Source organism: Camelus dromedarius, chromosome 2 (assembly GCF_036321535.1).
Source record: "Camelus dromedarius isolate mCamDro1 chromosome 2, mCamDro1.pat, whole genome shotgun sequence".
Taxonomy (NCBI): Eukaryota; Metazoa; Chordata; class Mammalia; order Artiodactyla; family Camelidae; genus Camelus; species Camelus dromedarius.
The window spans coordinates 95824029-95847120 of NC_087437.1; the positions used below are offsets into that span (position 1 = coordinate 95824029).

Consider the following 23092-nt stretch of genomic DNA (forward strand, 5'->3'; position numbering starts at 1 on the left):
ATTTACATTTTTAATTTTTTTTTTTTACCTTTTTTTAATTGAAGTGTAGTCAGTTTACAATGTTGTGTCAATTTCTGGTGTACAGCACAATGCTTCAATCATACATGAAAACACATATATTCATTTTCATATTCTTTTTCACCATGAGCTACTACAAGATATCAAATATAATTCCCTGTACTATACAGTATAAACTTGTTTATCTATTTTATATATACCAGTCAGTATCTGCAAATCTTGAACTCCCAATTTATTCCTTCCCAACTCCTTCCCCTCGGTAACCCTAAGTTTGTTTTCTTTATCTGTGAGTCTGTTTCTGTTTTCTATGTCTGTGAGTCTGTTTCTTTTTAATAAATAAGTTCATTTATCTTTTTTTTTTTTTTTTAGATTCCACATATGAGTGATATCATATGGTATTTTTCTTTCTCTTTCTGGCTTACTTCACTTAGAATGACATTCTCCAGGGCCATCCATGTTGCTGCAAATGGCATCATTTTATTATTTTTTATGACTGAGTAATATTCCATTGTATAAATATACCATAACTTCTTTATCCAGTCATCTGTTGATGGGCATTTAGGTTGTTTCCATGTCTTGACTATTGTAAATAGTGCTGCTATGAACATTGGGGTGCAGGTATCTTTTTGAATTAAGGTTCCCTCTGGATTTATGCCCAGGGGTGGGATTGCTGGATCATATGGTAAGTCTATTTTCAGTCTTTTGAGGAGTCCCCATACTGTTTTCCACAATGGCTGCACCAAACTGCATTCCCACCAGCAGTGTAGGAGGGTTCCCTTTTCTACACGCCCTCTCCAGCGTTGATTGTTTGTGGACTTTTGAATGATGGCCATTTTGACTGATGTGAGGTGATAACCTCATTTTAGTTTTGATTAGCATTTCTCTGATAATTAGCAATAATTAACATTTTTTCATGTGCCTATTGGCCATTCGTATGTGTTCATTTTGTGAATATGATGTTTGTTTTTATAGATGCTGAACAATTCTTGCATCTCTGGAATAAATCCTACTTGATTATGGTAAGTGATTCTTTTTATATTAAGTCAATTTTTTTAATAATTTGTTGAAGATATCTGCATCTATGTTCATCATGAATATTGACCTGTAATTTTTTTCTTGTGGTTTCCTTGTCTGGTTTTAGTATCTGGATAATGCTGACCTGGTGAAATGAATTTGAAGTTGTTTGCTCCTCTTCTGTTATTTTTGGAAAAGTTTGAGAAGACTTGGTGTCAATTCTTTGTCTAAAAGTTTGGTAGAATTCATCAGTGAAGTCATCTAGTTTTGGACTTTCGTTTGTTGAGAGTTTTTTGATTATTGATTCAATTTACTTATTAATAATTTGTTCAGATTTTTAAATTTTTTTATGATTCAGCCTTTGTAGGTTATATATTTCTAGGAATTTATCCATTTCTTCTAAGTTGTTCAATTTATTGGTGTGTAATTGTCTATGATAGTCTCTTATGATCCTTTGTATTTCTGTGGTGTCAGTTGTAATGTCTCTTCTTTCATTTCTTATTTTATTTATTTGAGTCCTTTTCTTTAATTGTCAATCTTGCTAAAGGTATGTCAGGTAAATATAAACATATAGTAAAGGTAGTAAATCAAGCACTTGCAGAACTAGTAGCGGGGAGAAAGACAAACATAGTAAAATCATCTTTATCTACAATAAGGGATACACAAAATAAAGAGATGTTTAATATGATGTTAAAAACATAAAATGTGTTGAGGGAGTAAAAATGTAGCTGTTAGAATGTGTTCTAGCTTAAGAGATTATCAATTTAAAATATAGCAGTCACTCTATATATAAACCCTATAGTAACCACAGTCCAAAACCTATAATAGATACTGAAAAAAATTGAGAGGAATCCAAACATTACACTAAAGATAGTCATTAAATCACAAGGGAAGAGAGCAAGAGAAGAGCAGAGAAACAAAGAAGGACTACAAAAACAACCAGAAAGCAATTAACAAAATGGCATAAGTATAATTTCACAATTTCCAAAATTTAGAAGCAACCAAGATGTTCTTTAGTAGGTGAATGGTTAAATAAACTGTGCTTCATCCAGACAATGAAATATTATTCAGCACTGATAAGAAATGATTTATCAAGCCATGAAAAGACAAGATAAAATCTTAAGTACATATTACTAAGTAAGAATCCAGTCTGAAAAGGCTACATGCTGCATGATTCCAACTATATAACTGGAAAAGAAACTATATTCTGGAAAAGGAAAAAAAAACTATAGAGACAGTAAAAAGATCAGTGGTTTCCATGGGTTAGGAGGGAGGAAGGGATGAGTGGGCCGAGCACAGATATTTTTAGGGCAGTGAAACTATGCTGTGTGATACTCTAATGGTAGGTATGTATCATTATACATTTGTCAAAACCCATAGAATGTACAACACCAAGAGTGAGCCCCAATGTGAACTATGGAATTTAGGTGATAATGAAATGTCAGTGTAAACCCATCAGTTGTGACAAATGTACCTTTCTGGTGGAGGATGTTGATAAAGGAGGGACTGGCAATGTGTGGAGGCAGTGGATAGCTGGGAAATCTCTTTATCTTCTGCTCAGTTTTCCTGTGAACCTAAAACTGCTCTTTAAAAATAAGGTATATTAAAACAAAATACAACAAAAGAAAATCAGATGCATGTTCTTGGGACTTGCCTGGTATAAACAACAATTTTGATGTAAGATTGGGAAACAGATGAGACAGTATCCACCTCAAAGTGTTACTGAGTCCAAATTCATTGTGCTGGTCACATGCCAGGCCAATACATCATGAGATGAGGTGTTGGGGCAAGGAATAACAACTTTATTCAGAAGGCCAGCAGACTAATGTCCTGGAGAGCCATCTTCCTCAAGTCAGAATTCAGGCTCCTTTTATACTAAAAGGAAAGAGGGTGTGGTTGGTTGTTGCAAACTTCTTGGTGTGGGAATCCTTTGTTCTTGCAGCCATCACGATGTTCCAGTAAACCTCCAACAAGACAAATGGTATCCTCTGTTCTGCAACTTCTTGTCTCTATATGAATGGAAAAATGTTATACCTTAAGGGTCATACCCTTAAGTGTTATACCTTAAGATCAGACCCTTGAGGATGGGCATTCTGTGTATTTCAGGCCATAGGCAACATTCTCTTACAGAAGGTGCAGAACCAGCGTGACTAAGCACAGGAAACGGAGCCCAGGGTTAGGGCTAAAGGAACAGATCTAATATGGAGTCTCATTTGTTCTTCCCTATGACAAAGTTTTTATTTGTTTGATCTGTTGGCATTGCCTTAGCACTGCTCCGTGGCAGGGAGTCAGCCATATCACTTCAGGTGAAAATTTGCCAGGACAGTATCAGGCTCCCCATACCCACGAAGCTTTTTTAGACAGAAAGGGCAAGATGAACATCAAGCCTTCACAGATTTTTTCACAATGTAATTTTCCAAAAGAAAAAAAAAAAAAAAAAAAAAGAATGGGTACTCCAACCAGGGAGCTATAGGAAGGTGATGTTTTTCTTCCCCTCACTTACCTATGTGCCATGTGAGCTTTCAGTAACCACTTTCTTTCTGAAACACATCCCTCCAAATGACATGAGGGCTTCTGAGTCCCAGAGAATGAGGGCAGTAAAAATATTTAGCATGCGCTTCCAGGAATGGTCCTGCATTTCCTGAATCGAAGTATTGGCGTGTAAGGTATAAGAGGCTTGATTTTTATGGCTGCAGACACAAAACTGGCTGAGCCATGACAAGGAGGAAGCCTTCTGGAAGGGCAGGCAGGACGGGAGTGTAGCAGAGCAAGGACGGAGAGGTAGCAGTTAAACGTGCAGCATTGCTCTTTCTGGCCTTGATGGTTAGTCTGTGTCCTTGGGACTCTCAGGGAGCAGTTTTCATCAAAAAGCACAATTACTCTTATATGTCCCTTTAGAGTTTACAAAGTACGGTCACATAAATTATCTCATTATTATATTTGGGGTGTTAGAGATTTCCATGTTTTTCTTTCCCAGTCTCAGTTGATTTTTACATTAATGTCCTGGGGCCAGAGATCATCTCCACTTGACAAAGAAGGAAACTGAAACTTGACTATTAGTGACTTATTTAAGTTCTCTATGTGCTGCCAATGAAAGCGGAACCAGAACAAAATTCTAGAATTCTGGGCTTGTAATCATTTACACAGAAAGCATTTCTTCAAAGCAGCAGAGAGGCAGTAGCTGACCTCAAAGCAGTGACCATATACAAACTGCTCTGAAAAACATTTCCTTCTGGCAGCCAAGCCCGAGCTGAGCGCCAGCAGGAAATGTAGGAGGAGAAAAAACGGGCTCCCCTCTTTCCCTCTGTGCATATGCTTCACAGGCTCCCAAAAAATCCCGGAATAAGTTTTGTTCATGAGGAAAATTCTGAAAAGAGGTCTTAAATACAAATTGTGTAGGAAAACCCAAAAGCCTAAAGCAAAAATACTGTTGCCCTACTCAGCTCAGATGAAATCAGTACATCTCGTAACTTTCTTAGGAGAAAGAGACATCCGCTTGGAAACACCGAGCTTCTTGGAACAGTACAGGGAAAGCCAAAAAGAAATGAACAGTGGCTATTATTGAATCCAGAAGTTATAACTTTGGGGAGGGCAGGATGCAGAGGCATGGAACGAAGTTGGAAATTCCCATAGGAAATCAAATCACCATTCCCTCAGCTGGCATTGCGTTTTCACCCTGGCTCTGTTTTACCTCCCTTGAGGGCTCCGGTGACCTAATGCCCCATAACCTTTCAACCAACAAACAGCAGTGAAATAATATCTGTTTCAGTAACAGTGAGGCTACTGGGCTGAGGGTGTCGACCACCAGAAAGAAGATCCACTCGATTTCTGTGCACATAAAGGGGCGTGAGGGAATGGGTTGTGCTGTGATATAATTATCTCTCACTCCTGGGAACACTAGCCCTTGGTCCAGTCTCCACTGCACTCTGAAAATAAGAGCATCCATCCCAGTGAGAAATGGGACTATCAAAAGCCAACTTTCAACTTTTCTTGCCTGTACTTTAACAAGTTGTTTTTTATTTCTCATGGAGAAAACATTTAATTCTCTGGCGCCAATATATACAGCATTTCAGGAACATCCATCAGCCAGAAAGGGCAGTAATTCTCATAAACAAACTGCTGCTACAAAGACCTTGATGTTTATTCTGTAGGAGAGAGAGACACCTTCAGGCTTACCTGCAAGCAATTGATTAAAATAAGGCTGCTGGCGGAAAGAGTCAGAGGATACAGAACTTTCTGAATCAAATTTCTGCAGATTGTAGCCAGTTACTCTAGAGACACAGAACTTGACATGCCTTAGTGGTTCCCATTACATTTATACAATGTACAGTGAATACAATGATGTCAGTGAATTTTTCCCTGAATCATCTAAAAAAATTAATTATACATTGTAGCATTTTAAGGAGGCAAAAATATACATAATGTAACTTATTTAAAAGTCACCCAAGTTTTCAGTCAAACTGTTACCCCAAGGAGGGGAGAAGTATTGGTTTTTGTCTTACCCAAAAGATAAAAATTTAGACAGGAGATGAGAGCATTGGGTAAACAAAGGGTTTTATTAGTAAAGCAAAAGTTAGCAAAGTTGATCTTCAAGAACTGAAGGCAGGCTGACCTAAGAAGGCATAATGGTCCCACCCTCCTTTGTTTTTTCTGTCTTATATTCTGGCTTAGGGGCGTTTTCGTGATTAATTGATGGCTCACACCCCTTGAGTGCTTTGTTATGCCTGTCTCCTTTGCACATGTTCTTACCTATGATGAAAACCCCATGGTGATGGGGGTGCTAAACCTCAGTGCTCATTACATTATAACGAGCACTGAGTTTTGTTAGATTGGGTCCTTCTCTCTACTGCACATTCGCAGTGTCTCGTTCTAGCCATTTTTGTTGTTGTTGGTAGTCATTTAAAGAAAGTAAAATTCTTTGAAGCCGCTTATTTTGAGCACAGGTGTACCACTGTCTTCTTGATTGTTACCCCACCCCCGTCCACTCCCCTTGCCTGGTGCCCATTCCTATCTAACTGCCTGACAAAACCAATTTAATTGACATATGCTTATTGTTGAAGACACAATAGACTAACAGAAACAAAGTAGAATTTTTCTCTTGCCTCTGCGTGTCATTATTCTAGGAAAGGAGACAGCTGTACATGAACAGACTTAGTAGAAGACTTGTCATGTGTGCGATGACTGACGTTTAAAGAACCTTGTGACAGTACAGGAGAGAAGACGAATGCTGAACAGTGATATCTGTGACTGGTTTGTAGGAAGGTGAGAAGAAGTCTGAATTCTGAACCTGTTAGATCATTTGAGATGAAAGAGAAATCTTGATGCAAGACTGATAGAATTGGAGGAACATACCAGGCAAACATGAGGAATTGCAAATAGATAGCTGCATGTGAGCGGGGAGGTAGAGGGAGGAGGTTGAAATATAGGTTGCGGTCCTCTGATGGGGAACTTTATACGTAGGCTAAGTAATTGGTCATTTATTCCAAGCACTAAGAAGTGAATGTTTTACAGCAGGGAAATGGCCATAACTCTAGAAGTAGTGTGCAGTATTGATTGGAGAGAGAGACCAGTTAGGTGACTACTGCAGTATGTAGACATGAAATTAAGAGGATCGGCACTAAGTTAACAGTGGGAAAAGAAAGAACAAAGTCTATGCAAGAGACATTTTCAATATGATTCAAATTTTATAAGGATTTGGAATCCCTCAGAGACCAGATAAATGCATATGTATTTATTATAATACTTTTACAGTGATTTGTAAACAAATTATGTTAGAATGAAACTACTTGAAGGAAGAGAAATATTGTAATAACTTACCATTAAAATTTAAAAAAAGTTAAAAATTTCATCAAATTGTGTGTGGTTAGGAATAACAGGATGTGTATAGAGGGGAAAAATCTTAAATTAATTACACATTATGATGCTTTAGGCAAGATTTTCAGTCTCTGAGTCTCAGCATTCACACAGTTAAGAGTGTGGGGCAAAGTAATTTCAAATGTTGTAATTCAATATATCCTTTGCATAAATAAAAATATTTAATTAAACAGAATGTTCTAAACGAAAGTATTTTGCTGAAGTGCAGAATTAAAACATGTTCAATAGGATAATTGCCCCTAATGATGACTATTTGACAATATGTGCCTCTAATATTTAAGTTGTCCTTCATGTCTATAACTCAGAAATACCCAAGTTTACACATGTTTCTAAAGGGATTATGAAATCTAGGAGTTTTTATATTTCAACTTTTATTGCTCCATTTTATGGGTAGACATATTTTATGAAAAGCATTGCCCTTTGGATCAATACTGTGTTTACAACATTAACCTAATAAATAATGAAAATAATCATTAAACAAGGCAACCCTGTTAAGCAATTTATAAATAACCATTTTAAAGCTGTAGCTGAGTAATTGATTATGACATAAACCACTTTTTGCCTTGAAAAATACTCTGCCCCCTAAGAAGATTGCAGTTTTCATAAAACCAAAAATATGTGTGTTTGTCAAAATATTTACTACACAAGAAGTTTGCAGAAATTTTAGGATGTAAACGATTAGATCATCAAGGCATTATTGACTTTCTCTGATATGTGACCTATTTGAGGCTGATGTAGTATCAGGCATTTTTGGAGAATCCAATTTAATAAAAATGAAACAAGTGAATAGAAAATTTGTGTATTTTTGGACATTTTCTGATTCTTACACCTAAAATAATCACAAGAACTTAAACATGCAGAAGTAGTTTCAATTCATAGGAGAAGCTCCAGCATCTAATTTGTCTTTATAAAATTAACATATTAAATCAAATATCACAGCCAAGTTAAAAATGCAGCTAGCCATTCCCTCAGGTAGAATGAATTGCAGAAGAGAAAAATAAGTTTCTCTCTCTATTTTTTAAAAATTTCTCACAGTTGTTATTTTTTCCTACTGATTTCTTTAAGAATACTGTTAATTTCTACACTGGTTTCAAAATTTAAAATAACCTATTCTGTATAATTGGTATACACAGTCCCTCAAATAGCCCCCAGAATGGAAACAGATGCAGGCATTTTTATTGTATATACAGTACTAAATATCTGGAAACATCTGGGTGACTGACCGAATATTTCTTTTTCTATCCAGGTGCCTGGATAAAGTAACCCCAGTTTAAAATTGTGTTTAAAATTCATTAATATCTGCCTTACTGATTGAGTATAATCATTTAGTTTCTAGAGACAAACTATGGTAGAAATATAATTTGATTCCAGGTATTTATTTCTTCTCTCAAACAATCCCTTTGACCCTATGACTTTTGCCTCTTTGATTTTGTTTTTAGAGGCACCATTGCTGTGAGCCTGGGGATGGAGTTGTCAGAATAGACAAGAGATCAGAGGTGGCAGATTCTACCCTTTAAGCTCAAAGGACCTGGGTCAGCGATGGCCAGCATGTCTCCCTCCTTCCCCATAGGATACAAAATAGCTTATGTTTGGGGAAGGGGTGAAGCAGAATATTCTATACAGAGAAGAAGACATCCTACCTCCCCTCCCCTACAGCCACCTTTACCCACAGGTTAAGTCTGAAGGGGAATATAAAGGTACATAGTATCTTCCTTAAATTGGGGGACCAGAAACTTAGGAGAATCTATGTCCCATTTCCTAGATGGAGACGAAGTAGATATCAAGCTTCTGAGCAAAGTCCCACATGTTGTCCTGGTGTTTTAGCTACAGAACAGGATGGGTGTTGCTATGGTCTGAGTGTCTGTATCTCCTCCAAATTTATATGTTAAAATCTCACCCTCAAGATGATGATATTGAGGACGTGGGGTCTTTGGGAGTTGAGTGACAGGCCAAGCTCCCTAGTTCTTTCTACCATGTGAGGGCTTAATGACAAGTCAGTGGTTTGCAACTGGAAGAGGGCTCTCACCATGCAGTCACCCTGATGTTGGACTTCCAGCCTACAGAACTGTGAGAAACAAATTTCTGTTTAGAAGACATCCAGTTTATGGTATTTTCTTACAGCAGCCTGAACAAATGAAGGCAGGTGTTGTGGCATATCTAGACACAAGATGGCCAAAGGCAATCCCCCTGAGTTTCCCATTGTCCAGAATGACATGGGAAGGCAGTCCGAGTTGTGACAGTCCCTACCAGGAACTGGTTCACCCTCAGCCAGTTGCCAACAGGGATTGGCATGTGACCAAATGTTAAATGAGACAAGTTACATCCAGAGCACAGGCCAGCTTTAGACCCATGGAACAGAACGATTTCATGATTTAGAGGCAGATGTCCCTCTTCTACCTGACTCAGTACTATTTGCATAAATCTTCTTACTTCCTTACTCAAAGCTGAACGGTTTAACATCAATCCCAGGGAAAGTCTTGAGAAAGTTCATTCTATGGCCAAGATAACTTAGCTATCTCTGAAATTTTCCAAACATCCTAGTAGTGGGTGGATAAAGCTTCAAACACAATGGGGCTTAAGTTAGATAGTGAATTCCTTTGTGGAATCAATGAACACATTTATGAATTTGCATATATGATCTGTTGTTCCTACCATGAATTTCACATTTACCATAAAAATGGAAATACAAAACAGTGAACATACTCAATATTACATAATATTTTTATCTTTGCATCATTCGATGCACAAATCCATCTGTGGCTGAAAAAAACAAGGTGCTATTAAATTTTGGATACAAAGGTTGGTTCTTTTATATAATATTTGTGCATTTGCTTCGTTGATAAATTGTGTGGATATTTGGAGAACTTACTCAAATCACAAGTCCCAAATGGATTGTTTTATGTAGGGGTCTGATCTACAGCAAATTATCTAATTTCTCTGAACCTATGGCGAAAGAGAATGTCAATATTCACCTTGTATGGTTGCTGTCAAGTTAAATGATGGGTATAAACAAGTGTTTAATAATGGCTTTCTTTCCCCCTCCTTATAACCTGAAGTTTAAGGCATTAGTACCTAGTACAGTGCTTTGCAAATGGCTGGTATTTGACAAATATCATTGAATAATTGGAGCAAGGCAACTCTTCCCAGTACAGTGTTGCTAGAGATACATCTTCCATCCAGTCTTGCTACTTCTTTGTCTTTACCTCTTTTGATAACCAGCTCTTACCATTTTGCTTATCTGGTCATGTCATAGTAGGCTTTCCTCTTTTAGACTTAAATATGCTGACCAGTTCGTACCCACTTAAGACTTCCTGAAACAAAATTAAATGTTAAGGTGGGCATCAATCCACCTAACCCATTTTATGCAATCCTCTTTGATAATCCCTTAGTCTACTCCTCTTCTATTTTCATATATTCTGTTCCAGAAGAGTCCATTTATTGTGCCTGTGGACATAAGGGAGTGTAGTACAAAGAAAAATACAATATCTTATAGCATGCAAAACATTTTAGATAAATGCCAAGATTTCTCAACTCATCTCAAACTGACAAAAAGCCAAAAGCATATCATGTTTAACTTTGGATGACATATATGATTACTTCATTGCTAATGAGGCTAATAAGTAATGCCTACTTATATATAAATAATGCTCCAGAGATCTGGTTTGAAAGCAGTTATGACCTAAGGAGAGTGTGGTGCTGTTTTCTGTCTCAGAATCATTCCAAAGCTGAAGTTCCGGGTGCAACCAAAAGTAAGACTCAACAAACAATTAACAAAAGCATTATTCATTGATTTGTGACAACAGATAGGATTGCTCATGTGAGCCTACTGTAACCTTACAGTCTCAGAGCATAACGCAAGGATCCCTATTTGAGTTATGACCTAAGTCCTTGCAAGTTTCCTTCAGCGCTTTGTCCCTGTCAGGAGTTACAACATGTAGCGTCTAACAACTTATTTCAGAACAGAGAGCAAACACTTTTCCACACACGTGTTCTTTCTTCACGTGAATTGAGAGCAAGTCATAGCACCTCTCCAGAACATGAAGTACTTTTAAAAATAACCAGTTCCACCAGCGTCTGTTTTTCTGAAAATAGGTATCTTTGTAAGGTGCATAGTTATGATGCAAATATGGGTAGCAAAGACAAAATAGGAATAATAATAAACTTTATGATTTATAATACCCAAGAAACTCTTGATTGTGAATCTTAAAATTTGCCTTGTCCTGGGATTAAAACAGATACAAATCCTTGGACAATCTGTGAATATCACAGAGGTTTTGTTTTTCAATCCCTATTATACTTCAAATGTGAAAACTCCCTCTTGCTTTTGAGATCTTTTAAATATGTTTTTCTCTAATAAACCACAAGAACCCTTTGTTCATTTTCCTCTAGTCTTCAAAAAGTACCTCAAGAGAGTCTTTTAGAGGAAATTGGATATACAATGATAAAAACAATTCTGTCAGAACGCAAATTTTTTTTCTTTAATCATTCTCATGTAGGTCTCTGTGAAAGAACTTCCCATTTGGCATGTCTGAAGGCTATTAGGGATGATTGCCTCTGCTATTTGCTATCTGTGGATTTGGACTGTAAGCCATTTTACAATCCAGTCAAAATTCTATGCAGTGCTATGTGTGTATTGTTGGATGTCAGGAGAAGGGAGTGGGTTGTAACAGAGACATGCCCCCTTGAGTATATGCTGCGTCCTTTTTATGATTTACTCTCATAGGAGTTCTGTCTGAACAGATTAGGGAGCTGTCAATTCCACCCCTTCTGGACAAGCTGGTGAGCCCCCTACTTAGCTGCTTGGGGTACATCCTTCAAAGCTTCACAAGGACCTCAGGAATATTTTTCTGTTGTTTTACCAGGAAAATTAAAGTCAGATGGAATGGTCCTGTTCTAATTCAATGGCAGTTCTTAGGATAAAATAGGCTCTAAGCATCATCTAATTTTGGATAGTAAGATTTCTATGTTCTTTTTTTGACGACGACCAATTAAAGTCAGGCTCACGTTCCCCTTGCTGACCACATCTATCGCCCACTATGGTGAGAAGTTAATTTCCATTCTGTACTCAGTATCTAAAGGACACACTAACTTTTGGGTCTACTAAGTAAGTGAACTCCTGCTCACCAGCCACACCCTTGAAAGCCACAGAATAGGCTTAATCTTTTATACAAGATGAAAAGATCTTTCAATAATTCAGTAATGATATTCTTAGAATGATCTTCTTCGAGGAAGAGAAAATCAGACTGAAAAAGGAAAAATTATACTGGTGCAGGAAGAGAATGCAAGCAAAGTTTTAAAACATGTGAGGTGGCATATGGTTATTGCTCTAAACTTGGCAGAACAGTCTGCGGGTATAAGGGTACAACAGAACTCATCATGTCTGACACAGAGAGGAATGACTCAGTTTTTCTTTGAAATTATGTGTATGTGTGTGTGTGTATTTAATTTTGTGAACATGAAATATTTAGTCCCCTTAAATAATAGGAAAAGGTAACATGTTTTAATTTGTTGAGATCACCAACAACTCCTGGGAAATCGTTGGGGTTATCAACCTCATGCCTTCAGTGCCCACCCTGAAACTTCATCAATAGTGGTTACTTTTTTTTTTTTAATTAATTGAGTGTATTTTGGGGGGAGGGAGAGGTAATTCGGTATATTTATTTGTTTATTTTGATGGAGGTCCTCGAGATTGAACCCAGGACCTTATGCATGCTAAGCACACATTCTACCACTGAGCTATGTATACCCTCCCGAATAGTGGTGACTTCTTAAATGTTTGTTAAACATTTAAACACAAAGAGCTACATGTGTCCAAGTTTTAAGGACTATAAGTGTTTACTATTTTCAAAATTAGTATTTAACGTTTATATTTTCTTGAGGCCATGATGGTATTTGAGATACTGTACCTGTTTCTCTTGCTCATGATTTCCAAATTTAATCTCCTATGAACTAGAGTGAGTCTAGTTTCTGTAGATGTTCCTTGTTGATACATAAATATTTAACTATGTATGTTTTTCCAGTGCGCTCGGCTGTGGCAGAGAGCAATTCTGCTGACATTCAAGTATGGCCCAAGGAACATATTTATGCTAGAAGTTAGAAGCTGAGCCTAGGAATACAACAGCATAGGGCATTTCCTGTCTTTAGTATGTGTACATTTGGACACTTCACCAACCTCACTGGCTTTGTCTATTGCACACATCCAAGCAGATTCCAGCTTGAGGATGTCACCTTTGAATACGTTTAGAGTATCTAAGGAAAATATTATCAAATCCTGGAGTTTGCATTCTTATGACTCACTGATAGTGTCTAGTGTCTATAGTCTGACTCTCAGTGGCAACTGTTTCTAGCTTCCAGGTACAGTAGTTACTGGTTGAGAGCTTGTTTCTCTACCACCGAGTTTGAATAATAAGCCAGGAGGCTGGAAGTCTTATTTTTGCAAGGTCTTTTCTTTTTGAAATGTTTCATTTTTAAAACAGTTATTTGCTGACCCATGAGATGTTATACACCAGTGGGCATAGCAGCAAAGAGTAAGGGCAAACAGCTTGCTATGAATGAAGATATCTCACTAAAATGAAAATGGAATTGAAGCGAGTTTGGAAATTGTCTGTTAGAACATATAGCTACTGCAGGAATGCTGGTTGAATCTCCGACCTCTTGCAGGCATCTGAATAGGGGAGAACATGGAAGTTCTACTCAACATGGCTCTTCCTAAGGACTTTCAAAATTGGCATGGTTAATGTAGCACATAGCACTTTTCCCCCCATTTTTTTCATCCTCTTGCATTTCTCATTCCAAGCAATGATGATATATTAATTATCCATTATTATGTAATAATGATCCCCACAATCAGTGGCTGAAAGTAGCAATAAACATTTATTTCTCTCACAGTTTCTTTGAGTGAGGAATATGAAAGCATTCTGTCTGAAGGATTCTGGTTAAGGATCTTTCAGGAGGTTGTAGTTACGATGTTGGCCAGGCCTGAAGTCAACTGAAGGCTTCAGTGGTTCCCAGGTAGCTCACTCACGTTGCTGGCAAATCGGTGCTGGCTGTTTCTGGGAGGCCTCAGTTCTTCTTCCCATGCAACTATCGTAGGGCTGCTTAAGTATTAGGGTATGGTGGCTGGCTTCCTGTAGGGCAAAGATGAACAGGTGGGAGCTATGCCCTTTATGACATGGTCTGGGAAGCCATATACCATCACTTCTGTCACATTCTGTTGGTTAGAAAGGAGTCCCTAGGTTTGGTCTACATTCAAGGAAAGGGTAATTAGGTTCCCCCTTCGGAAGGGAGGAGTGTCAAAAATTTGCAGACACATTTCAGAATGAAGATAGATAAGTTTCAGCAAATCTTGCTAATTACGCCTACTAAAGAGCTTCTGTAGGGCCCCTCCTGTTTGTCCCTTTCCTTTGCCCTGCTTCAGGTCCTCAGAATGTCTCGCTTCTTCACTGGTCTTTCATCTGCTATCTCGCATTTCTAAAACATCCCCGCAATGCAGCCAGAGCAGTCTTGCTAAAATCTGACCACATCACTCTGCTCCTTCAAACTCTTGCCTGTTCTCCACGACAGAAAGAATAAAACACAAGCACCTTAACCTAACATAAACAATCTTCATGTGTCCTATTTAGGATTCCAGGCTCAAAACTCTTTCTCTGCTTTACATTTTATATTTTGTTATATTGAACTTTTGTAATTCCTTGAATATATAGTGTTTCTTCCGATATTACCTTCTTCTCTATACCAGAGGTCAGAAAACTTTTTCTGTGAAGAGCCGGATACTAAACATCTTTGGTTCTGTGGGGCATACAGCGTGTTAAGACAACTAAACTCTGCTATAACAACTGGGCATGACTATGTTCAAATAAAACTTGATTTACAAGACTAGGTCGTTGGCCAGATACAGTCCCTGGGCCCTCGTTTGCTGACCCTGTACTGTACCATTCTCCTCCTGAATAACATGCTCAAATTTCTTTGTCCAGATAACATTTATGATTGATCCTTTAAGAGTCATTTTGGGTATTTCTCCTCTCTGAATTCTTTCAAGTGCTTCTCAGTTGGAATAAGAGCCTTTGTTCTGTGATCCCCTGGCAGCCTATAAATAGTATTATGGCTTCATCACATAAATCTGAAATTGCCAACTTCCTGAAAACCTTCTTCATTAACCTGGCAGGTCTTTTTCATTTTTGAAATCCCACTGCCAAACATAGCTCCTGGCTAGTGTATTGAACTGAACTGAGTCAGTTAAGGACTAATGTATAAAGACTCTTTGAAAAATATGATATGGAATGGGACCATATGATAGAACAGCTCTCATCTTTTCATGTTTATCTAATACGCTTTGCTGTTTTTATTTTTTGTCAAATATGATCTTTGATATTCCATTTTGTTTTATATACACAAAAGCCATGGGGTCTGAGGACAGATTTCAGAATTGAATGTATGAAATATTTTTCACCTGTGATTTTCTGTTATAAAGGAACATCCCTCCAGAGAACACGATGCAAAAGAAGTCTCAACATCGTCTGCTCATTTGAATTACATATAGAATTGGTATATATGTTCATAGATGTGTGCACCCAAATGGAGATTCTCACTCCATAGGCTGCAGTGGTGCAAAGGATCCCATGACTCCAGAGGAAACACAAGTGGTGTATCATAGAGTCAGGGTTGAGAATCACTGAACTGTGGCTCATACCTGTTCATATACTGTAGCATAAATCTGTTATGGCAAAACTTAAAATTATATTTCAGATATGATGAGAGAATGAAAAAAAACTATGCATAAAAAGGAATTAGATTTCCCAGGAGTGATTTTTGGGTACATGATGTTCAATGATTGTATGGTGTTAAGCAGTGCTCTTGAATGCGCTTACCCTGGGTGGTCTCATCTTTAAAATGAGATGGCTGGATGATATAGCTCTTCAAACCGTTAATGCATTAGTTCTTACTGGTGTACTTCTACAAGTATGCTGATACATTTTTATCAACACATATGTTCCAGTTATCTAGTGTTGAATAACTAACCACCCAAAAACTTAGTGGCTTGAAACGATAACCACATATATTTTGCTCACTAATGTGCACTTTGGGCAGGACCCAGTGGGGACAGCTTTGCTCTGCTTCCCTGTGTATCAGCTGCGGTAGCCCGAAGAACAGCTGGTGACCACCAGGAGGCTCACTCCTTACTGCTCTAATAGTTCATGTTCACAGTTAGCTGGGACAATTCAAGCACCTGAGGCTGTGGCCAGACATGTAACATGTTTTCTTTCCATGTGGCTGCTTGAATTCCTTACAGCATGGCTGTTAAATCCCAAGGTAAAAGCAGTCCCAAAGAGGAGGAGTCGGGTGGAAGCTCTTTGACCATTTGTGACCTAGTTTCAGAAGACATACAACATTATTTCTGTTGTCTTCTATTGTTGTGTTCTGTTGTGTATCAAAACAGTCAAAAAGATTTTCCCAGTTTCAAGGGGAAGGAAAATAGGCTTTATCTCTTGATATAGGAATGGAATGAAAACACAGGAAAAGAAATATTCTTGCACTCATTTAAAAATACATTCTAGTATAGTGTAAAGTCATTTTTACTATAGTTGAACATAACATTACAGTAAGACTTCAGAGAAAAAGACAGTTTGTAGAGTTTAGTGGGTCTTAACAAAGCGAATAGAGAGGACAGGATCTGCTTATATTCAGAAATAAGAAGCACAGTGTAACTCTAGTAAATCACAAAAAAGCTCTTATGTTCAGTATAATAGGTAAGAATGTTGCCCTTTGACTGTATGAAGGAACATGGCCAGGGCAATAATGGTTGAACTCCAAGAGTGATATCAGTGACATATTGCAGAGGAAACTGTAAGAGTTCTTGGCAGAGACTCCTGGTCTCCTGCTCCAATAGCCATTTTCCTTTTCTTCTGTTAGAGACTCTCAGATTTTTAGCAGCAGCACACATGACCGAATGGAATAAGACTCTGTTTACGAGGCTCCCTTGTAGCTAGGTGTGGTGATGCGATAATGTGCTAGCCAAAGTGCACTGTGCAACATCTGGGAAGTATTTTTAAAGGGGAGCGGGGCACACCTCTCTTGTGCCCTCTAAGTCTTTCTGGAATGTTACAGCTGCCTCTTGAATAGTCATGTTAGAACATGAAGCAAAACCCTGTGATGGATCTCTGATCATTGTCAACTCACTGTTCTAACAGTGGACTGTGCCCTCTCCCCCATATTTTGTTTATGTAAGAAAAATAGAAGACTGTGTCTTAGTAAGTCAGTATTATCTCAGATTTGATCAAATTCGATTGAACCTAATCTTCCACGTACTGATGACTGCATTTTAATTGTTGCTGATTTTTCTGTACGATCTTACATGCCATCAACATTGCTACTATTTGTTAAGTCCCTTGGACACCTAAAATCTATGCTGTACAATCACCATTTCTCCTACTATTGCATTTGAAGTCTTTGACTGATCTACACACACTTCAAAACTGAACATATTTTATACTTTTTGGTTAGATTGTTTGAGCTGTTCACCTACAATTTCAGCCTTCTCATATGTAAAACAGAAATAGTCTATTTCAAAATATTTTGAGCAGAGTCACATGAGATAATGTGAAAAACACTTTTGCACAATTCTCCTGAAATAAGAAATAACAGTGATTTTGTGTGTATGTTTGAGAGAGATGGTGATAGTTGTGGTGATTCATAGCTACTATTCAGTAATAATTTGTTCTGAATTGATCACATGGATATTGTAAACACCGGAGAGCCATAGGGTATCATAAAAGGAGAAGTGATGGCTGTGGTCATGAATGAATGCCTGTCCTCTTTATCACCTTCACTTCCTGCCTTTCTGTAGGTGAGATGCTCTGACTACGTGAAGAGGCACCTATCTCGGCTCCTGCCATGGCTCAGAGGACCTCCTGCTCATGGGCACAGTGGTTGGTCCAGAAATAGGCACATGAGGCCGGTGGGCCAGTCAAAACACTGACCAGGGATGTAGGGGAGGGTGGGAATGAAGTACAGATAGTCAGCCTCCAGAAGTTGCCATCTGCCCCACCAACAGCAGGAGAGGCTACGGCTACGTGCAGGGAAAATCAAAGGTGTGAGAATGTGAGAGAGATACTCCTGCTATTTATCAAATCAATAGTTGCAGATTTTTTGTTATGCTAGGCTCATTCCTGACTTTCCTAATTACAAGAGTCAAAAACATTTTCCCATTTTGCTCAGACTGCTTACACTGAGTATTTGAATGTTGAAGAAATGGGTCTTGGCTATGTCAATGAGGAAATAAATTAGATGAACAGACCTACTGGGAAATGTTAGGTGAATCTCAAATTTGAAGAGCAAAATGGGTTGGACATACTGTGATGTTATTGTGTGTGCATGTGTATGAGACTGTGTGTGTGTGTGTGTGTGTGTGTGTGTGTTTATCAAATAGTATAAACGCTTGTGGTAAAAACAAGGTTCTCTCTTCCAGTTTCAATTTTCAGATTTTTACCATATTTTCTAATATCAGTTTATTCATCTGTGTGAACCCTCAACACATAAGCCACGCATGTTAACTCCAATCAATCAATTTGTCCAAAAGCCTGGTGTGCGTTATAAGCCCCCGTCCACAAGGCTGTTACGGGCTAACTAGTTACGTGCCATGCGGATCTGAGAAGGTCCATGTATTTTCCTGCAAGCCTCCTGTAACAAGCATGTGGCTTGGCTTTGAAGATCAAAGTCAGTCTTATCTTTTGATTTTAATCCTTTATTTTCTCTATAAAGCATAATTTTAAAAATTAAGAAACTATTTTAGTTTGGAAACCTTAAAATACTTTCAAAATTGTTTCATATAAATCAAAGTCAGCCTTTTTTTCTCACGGAATTGGATCTTAATGAAGGAGAGCAGGCATAGCTTTTGTCAAAACAGTCTGTTTTAGATAAGAAGAGAGCAAATATGAACTTCAAAGACTTTGTGTAAGAATTGCGTGAATGAAAATCCAAGTGTCAGAATATTTGTCAATATTAACGTAGCTGACTGGTTTTTGAAGGGGAAAGCGTTTTGCAGGCACGTGGCACTGCTCTTTCAGAGACCCTCCTGTGCCTGTGTGTGTGTGTGTATACGTGGACCTGTGTGCATGTGCATTTGTATATATAATTATAAAATAGATGCTTATTCCTCTTAATACTTAATTATAGTTCTGTTAAACAAGGGAAAATATCTCCTATTATTCCCAAAATAACTAAATCATCACCTTAACATAAACCTAGATGGACCACTGATGTACGATACTTCTAAAATGATTCAGTCTAGGCTAGGCAGTTAACCAGTCTGGCAATAGTGCAGTCAGATTAGCCATGGAAAATCTCAAAACTCCATTAAGATTGTTGTCAGGTAACCATTAAGATTATGATTAGGTGACCATCTTTCCTAGTTGTCCATGGTGAGACTCAACTATGAAATCTCATGATTCTCTGTCATTTATTTTTCCTTCTTCCCTTTTCTCCTCTTTGCTGTCTCTCTTCTCCCCTCTCCATTTCCCATCCAAGCTCTTAAATTCTGTAGGCTTGCCTTGCCTTGCTCACTACTTTTCTGTAGAGACTGAAGGTACTAACTTCTAATCAACAGAGTGAGCTCTGGACACCTTGCATAACAGCTATAGCTGATGGTGGAGGAGAACTTCCTGCCTGAAAGCTTCCCTGCTTTTCCCAAAGTTGGTTTTCCATCTTCCTTCTCTCAACATTCTCATTCCCCGGCACTTCACTCGCAGCTCCATTCCACGACAGATGCTCATTTCCACTCCCTGGGGAGATCAAGAGCCTGGAGCAGAAATAATAGCTCCTCCTCACAAGAACACAAGGTAAACTGTAATAAAGTATAGGAGGCCATTTAGCAAAACCTAAATTGTTCTGTGCCTTAATTGCTCTGTTGAAAAGCAAATGGTTTCTGTCTTGATTAAGGCTGTAAATGCATGGAAGTATATATAAGCCAGGGTTTCTGGTTTGAAATGCAAAACATGTGTCATTGCAACACGTGTTTGATATAAATACACATATCGAAAAGTACATTTTAGGAACTTCTTAATTGTTTTCCCCTCACTGTGATCATTAAGATTTTAATTTTTAGTAAGAGATGTGGATAAGCAGGTGGAATTTCAATGTAGCAGATTTGAAAGTGAACTCAATTGTTATGCTAAATTCAAACATCATTAAAATGGAAGCATGTCACTATGCAGTACAAAGGCAAACACCACCTCATAGTTAAAAGAAACATGAGTTTGGTATGTACTGTATTTCTGAGCATTCCAAGCTTCTGGAAGCTATGAAAATAGAGCATTTTGAGGTTCTGTAAGAGGAGATGTGCTGACTTTGCTTCAAGAAAATTGAATATAGTACTATTGATTTAGAAAGTTAGTGTATTTTCTGTTATCTCTTTTATTAAAGAAAATATAAATATTGTTAGTATTTAGATATTCAAAAATTGATATAAGTATTTTGAGGAGATACATTTCAGAACATAAATAAGAGGGACTGTGAGAGACAATGGAATTCTCATCTCAAAAGACTTTGACTTGTGAAGGAAAAGCCGGGCTGGTCTAACAAGATAACTCACAAGTCTAGGAATGTGAAGGAGAGGCTAGGCTGGGCTAACAAGGTAACTCACAAATCTAAGTATCGGAATACTGATCTGAGTTCTGCTGGACTAACTCGTAAATCTAAGTTAATTAGTGTTGGTTTGCTGATTCCCTGTTCATGTTTTTTTTTTTGCTAGCCAGCTAGATTTTCAAAGAGCTATATCTGGCTTTGGAATGTTGGTTTGCTGCCTCTCCGCCTCCACTTTTGTGATAATGATGCTGCTAAAGCTGTTCCATGCCTATTGGCCAAATACCCCAAGCTTGTACTTTACCCTATAAAACCTCATGCGCACGTCTTGGAGGTGCTCAGAGCTTCAGAGCAGAAGCCCCTCTGAGCCCGCCGGCGTAATACACCTGAGTACTCCAACCCTCCGAGTGGTGCTTGTTTCTTGGCTGGCCTGTCGTTTCTGTAACAAGAGTGATTTTTGGAGTCTCCCAAAGTTTCAGAGGGAGTCAGGGATAAAATTAGCAAGAAAAATACAGGTTTGACATGTGGAATTTGAGTAGAAGGTAAAGAAATGAGTGCAGAAGTAAAACAAGAATGAAGCAAACCCAGAAACCAAATATGAAGATGAACCTCGCAGTAATTTAAGTTGCAAGCATAAGCTAAGGGTAATATTGCAGACTGTTTTCATATGATCATTAGTCCCTTGGAATGTTCTTCAAGAAATTATTATAGGGTCAGAAATATTGGAAAACATTGTTTTCCACTGAAGATTCACAATGTAAAAGAGTTTACTGTAGATTTAGAGAATTTCAGGAAAGTTTAACTCAGTGTTCCTAGTGACCTTTCATTGTTACAGAGAAATCCACTCAAATTCCTTTAAACAAAAAAGTCATTAGGAGGAAGAGCACCAGCACTGTAGTGTAAGGCTAGGAAGTCCCTCAGGCCTCACTGAGGTTCACACGTGGGTATTTCCGTGTCCTGCTTCCGACTTTTAGGAGTGACAATCCGACAGGCCCAACTTGGAGGAGGTAACCACCTTTCTTCAGTCAGCTACAGCTGAATTCACACTATGTGATGCTGTATCTTACTCTTTAAAAAACTCAAAGATATGAGGATAATTGTCATATTTGTATTACATCTATGCTACTGTGCTTTAACATCCCTTTATTTAAAATAATATTCCTTTACTCCACATCACCTGTGATTACTGCTGCATTGTTTTACAACCCCCACAGTAAAATTCCTTAAATGAGATTTTTTGACCCTTCTTGACCCACTTTATAACCGATCACTTATTTTTCATATCCTTCAACTCTTGTTCCCCTCCCTGAAACTGCACTGCTGTGTCCAGGTTCAGCAATGATCTTCCTGTCTTGTCTTCATCATAATCAATCTCTCAGCAGTGACTAATACAATTGACAGTTCCCTCCTGGGAAAAAACAAAAACAAAACCAAGAATAACTCCCTATTATTTACTTTAAAAAAATTTAGAAATATACTCACAGACAGAGAATACAGACTTGTGGTTACCAGGGGGGTGGAGGGTGGGAAGGGATAGACTGGGATTTCAAAATTGTAGAATAGATAAACAAGATTACACTGTATAGCACAGGGAAATATACACAAAATGTTATGATAACTCATAGAGAAAAAAATGTGACAATGAGTGTGTATATGTCCGTGAATGACTGAAAAATTGTGCTGAACACTGGAATTTGACACAACATTGTAAAATGATTATAAATCAATAAAAAATGTTAAAAAAATTTTATTGAAGTACAGTCAGTTACAATGTGTAATTTCTGGTGTACAGCAGAATGTCCCAGTCATGCATATATGTATATATATTCGTTTTCATATTCTGTTTCATTAAAGGTTATTACAAGATATTGAATATAGTTCCCTGTGCTATACAGAAGAAACTTTTTTTAAATCTATATTTATATATAGTGGCTAACATTTGTAAATATCAAACTCCCAGATTTATCCCTTTCCCTGGTAACTGTAAGATTGTTTACTCTGCGAGTCTGTTTCTGTTTCATAAATGAGTTCATAGTGTCCTTTTCTTTCTTTTTTTTTTTTTTTCTTTCTTAGAGTACACATCTGAGTGATATCATATGGTATTTTGCTTTTCTGTCATCACAGTCGCCCCTTTCTGCTGCCATCACTTCATGCCTACCCACCCCTTCTTTAGTGGCTCTTTCTTTCATATCCTGTCTTTAAGTGCTGAAGGGCCAGTGTCTCTTCTCTTTAAACTCTTTCCCTGTGTTCTCATTCATTCCCATTATTTTAAGTCTTTCTATTTGTTGATGGCCCTTAAGCCTCTGTCACCCTTACCTCTCCTTAGTGCTAGATATGTCACGTTACTTGACACCTCCAATAAATACGTATTTGACATTTCATATTCAGACTATTCAGAATGGAGCTCCTGATTTTACCACCTTATCGCTGTACCTGCAAATGGTTGTAGCATCCACACAGCAGCTCAAGCCAAACACCTAGTTGTCTGGGATTTTCCTTCTCCACACAGAATTCACTAACATCTGTTTCCGATCAGGTATCAAAACTATCCATTGCTTTCCACCCCTACTCAGGAGAATGTGATTAGTTTTTTGATCTGACCCTGTTTAGT

General features: G+C 37.9%; 1 long non-coding RNA gene across 2 annotated transcripts in view; it reads left to right on the forward strand.

The window, feature by feature from the left end:
* LOC105087774 (uncharacterized) overlaps nucleotides 1-23092 on the forward strand; it is a 697491-nt gene that overhangs the window by 396638 nt on the left and 277761 nt on the right. For both annotated transcript variants that reach the window (XR_004138757.2, XR_837041.3), the window contains exon 3: nucleotides 991-1037. This is a non-coding gene — a long non-coding RNA (uncharacterized LOC105087774). The remainder of the gene's footprint in view (nucleotides 1-990; nucleotides 1038-23092) is intronic.